This window comes from Drosophila subpulchrella, unplaced genomic scaffold (genome assembly GCF_014743375.2).
Source record: "Drosophila subpulchrella strain 33 F10 #4 breed RU33 unplaced genomic scaffold, RU_Dsub_v1.1 Primary Assembly Seq142, whole genome shotgun sequence".
In the NCBI taxonomy this organism is placed as follows: Eukaryota; Metazoa; Arthropoda; class Insecta; order Diptera; family Drosophilidae; genus Drosophila; species Drosophila subpulchrella.
In genome coordinates, this window is record NW_023665483.1 from 7,501 (window position 1) to 17,500 (window position 10,000).

At 33.6% G+C, this 10,000-nt stretch overlaps 2 non-coding genes across 2 annotated transcripts in view; both read right to left on the reverse strand.

Moving 5' to 3' along the window:
* Positions 1-5,557: 5,557 nt before the first annotated feature.
* On the reverse strand, positions 5,558-9,528 carry LOC119558830. The gene has a single exon (XR_005220458.1). It is a non-coding gene; the product is annotated as a large subunit ribosomal RNA (ribosomal RNA).
* A 401-nt stretch (positions 9,529-9,929) lies between these two features.
* Positions 9,930-10,000, reverse strand: part of LOC119558837 — a 179-nt gene continuing 108 nt past the window's right edge. The window contains exon 1 of the ribosomal RNA XR_005220463.1: positions 9,930-10,000. This exon is cut by the window's right edge and continues 108 nt beyond it. This is a non-coding gene — a ribosomal RNA (5.8S ribosomal RNA).

Consider the following 10,000-nt stretch of genomic DNA (forward strand, 5'->3'; position numbering starts at 1 on the left):
TTCAATTGTCTTTGCCAACCATTTATATGGTATTCTCTATTATAATAAGAGAATACTAGTGTATATCCATTATATGGATATATCATCTTCATATTATTTGCTACACCACCCTATAGTAGTTTTTGAACCCATCATCTGCAATTCGGGTATTTTCAATTGTCTTTGCCAACCAACTATACGGTATTCTCTCTTATAATAAGAGAATACAAGTATATTTTCATTATATGGATATAATGCCATTTATTTTTCAATATCCATATAATTCATTTAGTTTTGTATGTACAAAACAAGTTTTCTTTATAGTATTGACAAAATCATATGTTTACGCATAACATAAGTTTTGACCAATACGAGGAGGGGCCCGCCAACGACCACCTCCCTATAGTAGTTTTTTACCCCACGCACTACTGCGTGCCTGTTTACAGTACTAGTGCCAGCTATCACTAGGTTTATATATCATGTTTCAGTGATATATGGGTAAATTCTACCATTTATTCTTATGTATATGGCATTTCTATGCCATATTTATACAATCCATTCATATCTTAATGTATATTTATTATATTATACATTATTATGCCTTATAGGTATTATACCTATAAGCCATATCCATACGATTCATTCACTAGTGCCGCCCCTCACTAGGTTTATAATTGTTATATCATTGATATACAATTTATTTCTATATATATGGCATTTATATGCCATATCCATACAATGCATTCACATTTCAATGTATATTTACTTGTTATACATTATTATGCCTTATAGGTATTATACCTATAAGCCATATCCATACGATTCACTTATATAAATATATGTATATTTTTCTATACATAATTTTTTTTTACTTTTGTATGGATTTCTATGCATATCCATAGTTTATATGGATATGCTTGGCGTTCTATATAGTATTGACAAATTCATATGCATAACATAAGTTTTGACCAATACGAGGAGGGGCCCGCCAACGACCACCTCCCTATAGTAGTTTTTTACCCCACGCACTATTGCGTGCCTGTTTACAGTACTAGTGCCAGCTATCACTAGGTTTATATATCGTGTTTCAGTGATATATGGGTAAATTCTACCATTTATTCTTATGTATATGGCATTTCTATGCCATATTTATACAATCCATTCATATCTTAATGTATATTTATTATATTATACATTATTATGCCTTATAGGTATTATACCTATAAGCCATATCCATACGATTCATTCACTAGTGCCGCCCCTCACTAGGTTTATAATTGTTATATCATTGATATACAATTTATTTCTATATATATGGCATTTATATGCCATATCCATACAATGCATTCACATTTCAATGTATATTTACTTGTTATACATTATTATGCCTTATAGGTATTATACCTATAAGCCATATCCATACGATTCACTTATATAAATATATGTATATTTTTTCTATACATAATTTTTTTTTACTTTTGTATGGATTTCTATGCATATCCATAGTTTATATGGATATGCTTGGCGTTCTATATAGTATTGACAAATTCATATGCATAACATAAGTTTTGACCAATACGAGGAGGGGCCCGCCAACGACCACCTCCCTATAGTAGTTTTTTACCCCACGCACTATTGCGTGCCTGTTTACAGTACTAGTGCCAGCTATCACTAGGTTTATATATCGTGTTTCAGTGATATATGGGTAAATTCTACCATTTATTCTTATGTATATGGCATTTCTATGCCATATTTATACAATCCATTCATATCTTAATGTATATTTATTATATTATACATTATTATGCCTTATAGGTATTATACCTATAAGCCATATCCATACGATTCATTCACTAGTGCCGCCCCTCACTAGGTTTATAATTGTTATATCATTGATATACAATTTATTTCTATATATATGGCATTTATATGCCATATCCATACAATGCATTCACATTTCAATGTATATTTACTTGTTATACATTATTATGCCTTATAGGTATTATACCTATAAGCCATATCCATACGATTCACTTATATAAATATATGTATATTTTTCTATACATAATTTTTTTTTACTTTTGTATGGTTTTCTATGCATATCCATAGTTTATATGGATATGCTTGGCGTTCTATATAGTATTGACAAATTCATATGCATAACATAAGTTTTGACCAATACGAGGAGGGGCCCGCCAACGACCACCTCCCTATAGTAGTTTTTTACCCCACGCACTATTGCGTGCCTGTTTACAGTACTAGTGCCAGCTATCACTAGGTTTATATATCGTGTTTCAGTGATATATGGGTAAATTCTACCATTTATTCTTATGTATATGGCATTTCTATGCCATATTTATACAATCCATTCATATCTTAATGTATATTTATTATATTATACATTATTATGCCTTATAGGTATTATACCTATAAGCCATATCCATACGATTCATTCACTAGTGCCGCCCCTCACTAGGTTTATAATTGTTATATCATTGATATACAATTTATTTCTATATATATGGCATTTATATGCCATATCCATACAATGCATTCACATTTCAATGTATATTTACTTGTTATACATTATTATGCCTTATAGGTATTATACCTATAAGCCATATCCATACGATTCACTTATATAAATATATGTATATTTTTCTATACATAATTTTTTTTTACTTTTGTATGGTTTTCTATGCATATCCATAGTTTATATGGATATGCTTGGCGTTCTATATAGTATTGACAAATTCATATGCATAACATAAGTTTTGACCAATACGAGGAGGGGCCCGCCAACGACCACCTCCCTATAGTAGTTTTTTACCCCACGCACTATTGCGTGCCTGTTTACAGTACTAGTGCCAGCTATCACTAGGTTTATATATCGTGTTTCAGTGATATATGGGTAAATTCTACCATTTATTCTTATGTATATGGCATTTCTATGCCATATTTATACAATCCATTCATATCTTAATGTATATTTATTATATTATACATTATTATGCCTTATAGGTATTATACCTATAAGCCATATCCATACGATTCATTCACTAGTGCCGCCCCTCACTAGGTTTATAATTGTTATATCATTGATATACAATTTATTTCTATATATATGGCATTTATATGCCATATCCATACAATGCATTCACATTTCAATGTATATTTACTTGTTATACATTATTATGCCTTATAGGTATTATACCTATAAGCCATATCCATACGATTCACTTATATAAATATATGTATATTTTTCTATACATAATTTTTTTTTACTTTTGTATGGATTTCTATGCATATCCATAGTTTATATGGATATGCTTGGCGTTCTATATAGTATTGACAAATTCATATGCATAACATAAGTTTTGACCAATACGAGGAGGGGCCCGCCAACGACCACCTCCCTATAGTAGTTTTTTACCCCACGCACTATTGCGTGCCTGTTTACAGTACTAGTGCCAGCTATCACTAGGTTTATATATCGTGTTTCAGTGATATATGGGTAAATTCTACCATTTATTCTTATGTATATGGCATTTCTATGCCATATTTATACAATCCATTCATATCTTAATGTATATTTATTATATTATACATTATTATGCCTTATAGGTATTATACCTATAAGCCATATCCATACGATTCATTCACTAGTGCCGCCCCTCACTAGGTTTATAATTGTTATATCATTGATATACAATTTATTTCTATATATATGGCATTTATATGCCATATCCATACAATGCATTCACATTTCAATGTATATTTACTTGTTATACATTATTATGCCTTATAGGTATTATACCTATAAGCCATATCCATACGATTCACTTATATAAATATATGTATATTTTTCTATACATAATTTTTTTTTACTTTTGTATGGATTTCTATGCATATCCATAGTTTATATGGATATGCTTGGCGTTCTATATAGTATTGACAAATTCATATGCATAACATAAGTTTTGACCAATACGAGGAGGGGCCCGCCAACGACCACCTCCCTATAGTAGTTTTTTACCCCACGCACTATTGCGTGCATGTTTACAGTACTAGTGCCAGCTATCATTAGGTTTATATATCGTGTTTCAGTGATATATGGGTAAATTCTACCATTTATTCTTATGTATGTATATGGCATTTCTATGCCATATTTATATAATTCATTCATATCTTAATTTATATTTATTATATTATACATTATTATGCCTTATAGGTATTATACCTATAAGCCATATCCATACGATTCATATACTAGTGCAGCCCCTCACTAGGTTTATATATCTCATTTTAATTATATATTGGTAAATTCTATTATTTATTCTTGTGTATATGGCACTTATATGCCGCCATATCTATAAAAATGCATTTATATTTCAATGTATATTTTCTATATTATACATTATTATGCCTTAAAAAGTTATTATACCTACCATAAGGCGATATCCATACGATTCATTTATATAAAAGATATATGTATAATTTTCTATACATAATTTTTTTTTATGAATATATGGGTTTCCTAAGCATATCCATATAATACATTTAGTTTTATATGGATTAGATTGGTCTTCTTTATTGTATTGCCAAACTCATATTGATAAAATAAGTTTTGAACAATAAGAGGATCAGCCGCCAACCAACCAACCACTGCTACCATTGGAGGAACATATACTTACTTTTTATATGTCCTCTTACTTGAATGGTCCTCTCTTTACTTGAAAATTTCATTACCATAGGAATCTATTTATACATGGAATATGATTTCCACTACTTTTTCGCGTCACTAATAATTAATATGACGATACAGACTTGCTACCATAACATAAGTCTTGAACAATAATAGGAGCAGCCGCCAACCAACCACCAACCAACCAACCACTGCTACCATTGATAGTAATTTTATATGTCCTCTTTAGTTGAATTTCAATACCATAGGAATATTTATACATGGAATATGTTTTGCCACTACTTTTTCGCGTCACTAATAATATGACGATACAGTCTTGCTACCATAACATAAGTTTTGAACAATAAGAGGAGCAGACACACCAACCAACCAACCGCGCTGCTACCATTATATATACTTATATTTATATAAGTCCTCTTTACTTGAATGGCCTCTTTACTTGAATTTCAATACCATAGGAATATTTATTTATACATGGAATATGTTTTGCCACTACTTTTTCGCGTCACTAATAATATGACGATATAGACTTGCTACCATAACATAAGTTTTGAACAATAAGAGGAGCAGACACCAACCAACCAACCGCTGCTACCATTGAATGAACCATATATACAAACTTTTATATATGTCCTCTTTACTTGAATTTTAATACCATAGGAATATTTATACATGGAATATGTTTGCCACTTTATCATCGCGTCACTAATAAGATGACGATACATTTTGTTTGTTCAATATTTACTTATATATTGATGTTTCCAATTTAGGTCTTTTATATTTCTTCTTCCCTACCTTACACACCACAAACAAAGTGGCGTGCGATGCTGCAAGCAAGCATAATGATTATGCCCGCTTGCAACATCTTTATTATCGAATCATCAAGCAAAGGATAAGCTTCAGTGGATCGCAGTATGGCAGCTGCTCAACCACTTACAACACCTTGCCTGTTACAAAAGTCGTTTACAATTGATTCTAGGCTTTGTCATTGTATTAAATAATGCTTTTATATGTAACTAGCGCGGCATCAGGTGATCAAAGATCCTCCCAATTTACTATGTTACAAATTACATTGGCATCACATCCATTGTCGTTTATAAAGTAAATTATAAACTTTAAATGGTTTAGAAGCCATACAATGCAAATTGCCCCTTATTTATCATTGCAGTCCAGCACGGATACGACCTTAGAGGCGTTCAGGCATAATCCAACGGACGTAGCGTCATACCACTGTTCGCTCGAACAAGTATTGTGCCATTGGTCCGTACCTGCGGTTCCTCTCGTACTACGCAGGAATGCTGTCGCAACAACGTTTTGTCATTAGTAGGGTAAAACTAACCTGTCTCACGACGGTCTAAACCCAGCTCACGTTCCCTTGCATGGGTGAACAATCCAACGCTTGGTGAATTTTGCTTCACAATGATAGGAAGAGCCGACATCGAAGGATCAAAAAGCGACGTCGCTATGAACGCTTGGCCGCCACAAGCCAGTTATCCCTATGGTAACTTTTCTGACACCTCTTGTTAAAAACTCTTTAAACCAAAAGGATCGATAGGCCGAGCTTTTGCTGTCCCTGTGTGTACTGAACACCGAGATCAAGTCAGCATTTGCCCTTTTGCTCTATGTGTGGTTTCTGTCCGCACTGAGCTGGCCTTGGGACACCTCCGTTATTATTTGAGAGATGTACCGCCCCAGTCAAACTCCCTACCTGGCAATGTCCTTGAATTGGATCATACCTGAGTAATTGGAGTTATACCAAATTTTCAAATCAAAAATACATAAATGCACCGTTTTATTAAAGAATTTGTTTGCGATTATATAACAAACTCGTGATACTTTGATCAAGAAGCTTGCATCAAAACCCAATACCATAAGATATAATAAATATATCCGTATAATGGCTAGGAAATGATACACGTTCCATTTAATCAAGTAAGTAAGGAAACAATAAGAGTAGTGGTATTTCATTGGCGATACCAAACCGAAGTCTAATATCTCCCACTTATTCTACACCTCTTATGTCTCCTTACACTGCCAGATTAGAGTCAAGCTCAAAAGGGTCTTCTTTCCCCGCTAATTATTCCAAGCCCGTTCCCTTGGCTGTGGTTTCGCTAGATAGTAGATAGGGACAGTAGGAATCTCGTTAATCCATTCATGCGCGTCACTAATTAGATGACGAGGCATTTGGCTACCTTAAGAGAGTCATAGTTACTCCCGCCGTTGACCCGCGCTTACTTGAATTTCTTCACTTTGACATTCAGAGCACTGGGCAGAAATCACATTGTGTCAACACCCGCTAGGGCCATCACAATGCTTTGTTTTAATTAGACAGTCGGATTCCCCAAGTCCGTGCCAGTTCTGAATTGATTGTTAATTGATAATCGTTATAATTAATAAGAACTAATTGGTTTAACCCAATTAGTATTCTTAAAAATTTTAGCAAGAAAGTTCCACAATTGGCTACGTAACTAAACTATCCGGGGAACAAGTGACCAACATAAATGCCAGACACTCTATTTACCCAGAACGAGCACATAAACCATGTTATTGTTTCCCAATCAAGCCCGACTATCTCAATCTTCAGAGCCAATCCTTATCCCGAAGTTACGGATCTAATTTGCCGACTTCCCTTACCTACATTATTCTATCGACTAGAGACTCTTCACCTTGGAGACCAGCTGCGGATATTGGTACGGCCTGTTGAGAAGTTTGCGTGTCCCCACCATAAATTTTCAAGGTCCGAGGAGAAAATATCGACACAACAGTATATGTCATGCTCTTCTAGCCCATCTACCATATCTCTCTGCGAAAGACTTCCATGGTAGTACGGCTATAAAACAGAAAAGAAAACTCTTCCGATATCTCTCGACGGCTTCTTTATGGTCGTTCCTGTTGCCAGGATGAGCACGAGGCCCATATTTAATAACAAACGGATACTCAACAGGTTACGGAATTGGAACCGTATTCCCTTTCGTTCAAAATTATTCAAGTATATTAATTAGCTTGATTTATATAATATAATTATATTTGTATGGCATTTGTGTTTTACTTGAAAATTTTCGGCTTTCGCCTTGAACTTAGGACCGACTAACTCGTGATCAACCACTGTTCACACGAAACCCTTCTCCACTTCAGTCCTCCAAGGTCTCATTCGATTATTTGCTACTACCACCAAGATCTGTACCAATGGCAGCTCCATGCAGGCTTACGCCAAACACTTCTACGCATACCATTGTACCTTCCTACTCACTAAAGTTTCAAAATTTATATCACAAGTAATATAAATCATCTACTTTAGCGGTAATGTATAGGTATACAACTTAAGCGCCATCCATTTTAAGGGCTAGTTGCTTCGGCAGGTGAGTTGTTACACACTCCTTAGCGGATTTCGACTTCCATGATCACCGTCCTGCTGTTTTAAGCAACCAACGCCTTTCATGGTATCTGCATGAGTTGTTAATTTGGGCACCGTAACATTACGTTTGGTTCATCCCACAGCGCCAGTTCTGCTTACCAAAAGTGGCCCACTGGGCACATTATATCATAACCTTGAACTTCATATCAAGAAAGTTAAGGTTCTTACCCATTTAAAGTTTGAGAATAGGTTAAGATCGTTTCGACCCTAAGGCCTCTAATCATTCGCTTTACCAGATAAGATTATTTTATATAACATTAAAATGCACCAGCTATCCTGAGGGAAACTTCGGAAGGAACCAGCTACTAGATGGTTCGATTGGTCTTTCGCCCCTATACTCAATTCTGACAATCGATTTGCACGTCAGAACTGTTTCGGTCTTCCATCAGGGTTTCCCCTGACTTCAACCTGATCAAGTATAGTTCACCATCTTTCGGGTCACAGCATATATGCTCAAGGTACGTTCCAGTTAGAGGCATAAATAATATAAATATCATTATACATAACTATATAGAACGCCCCGGGATTGTGTTAATTAGCTATAAATAGTTAAAAAACTAATCCCATTATTAGTCAAGTTAATTACGCTATTAGGTTTATATCCCAATAACTTGCACATATGTTAGACTCCTTGGTCCGTGTTTCAAGACGGGTCCCGAAGGTATCCTGAATCTTTCGCATTGTTAATCATACAAGTGCATATAATAAACACAAAAATCAATGATAATTATGCCATTATATAATTCCGAAAAATTAACGCACTGTATTCATATAAATCTATCAGCACTTTATCAAATTAATAACATTTATTCTGTGTTAAAATGCAAGCAAATTAATTTGAATAAACTATAAGTTATATTTTATGATAAATTTTGTATGCTAATAGATTACAATGTCCTTATATGGAAAAAATGCACACTATTATCATAATATTGTTTAAATATTACAATTTTAATGATGAATTTTCCATAACGGATATTCAGGTTCATCGGGCTTAACCTCTAAGCAGTTTCACGTACTGTTTAACTCTCTATTCAGAGTTCTTTTCAACTTTCCCTCACGGTACTTGTTTACTATCGGTCTCATGGTTATATTTAGTTTTAGATGGAGTTTACCACCCACTTAGTGCTGCACTATCAAGCAACACGACTCTTTGGAAACATCATCTAGTAATCATTAACGTTATACGGGCCTGGCACCCTCTATGGGTAAATGGCCTCATTTAAGAAGGACTTAAATCGTTAATTTCTCATACTAGAATATTGACGCTCCATACACTGCATCTCACATTTGCCATATAGACAAAGTGACTTAGTGCTGAACTGATTTCTTTTCGCTCGCCGCTACTAAGAAAATCCTGGTTAGTTTCTTTTCCTCCCCTAATTAATATGCTTAAATTCAGGGGGTAGTCCCATATGAGTTGAGGTTGTGTATAACTTTTTTTGCAATTAATTCTTTATATATAATGATAAAACATTTTATTAAATTCGTTATATATTTTATATATTTGTATGGCATTTGTTTGGTCTAACGAATCAACGAAGAATAATAATATTGTCAACGGCTTTCTATTTACTAATCTTTAATAAGAGACAATTCTAGATAAATTTTTTATGCTAGACATTTCTCAGTATTATTTGATTGAAAAAGAAAATATTTCTCTTCGTTTTTCACATTCAAATTATTTACTAATGTGAGATAATGTTTTTCATATATTTGTTAATATTATGAATAATATAATAATTAAATTATTATTATCCAATAATATACCATATGCTTATAAAATTTCATTATAAAATTTATATAAACAACTTAATTAGCATAGTCTTACAACCCTCAACCATATGTAGTCCAAGCAGCACTATAAAATTAATTAAAGTACATAACAGCATGGACTGCGA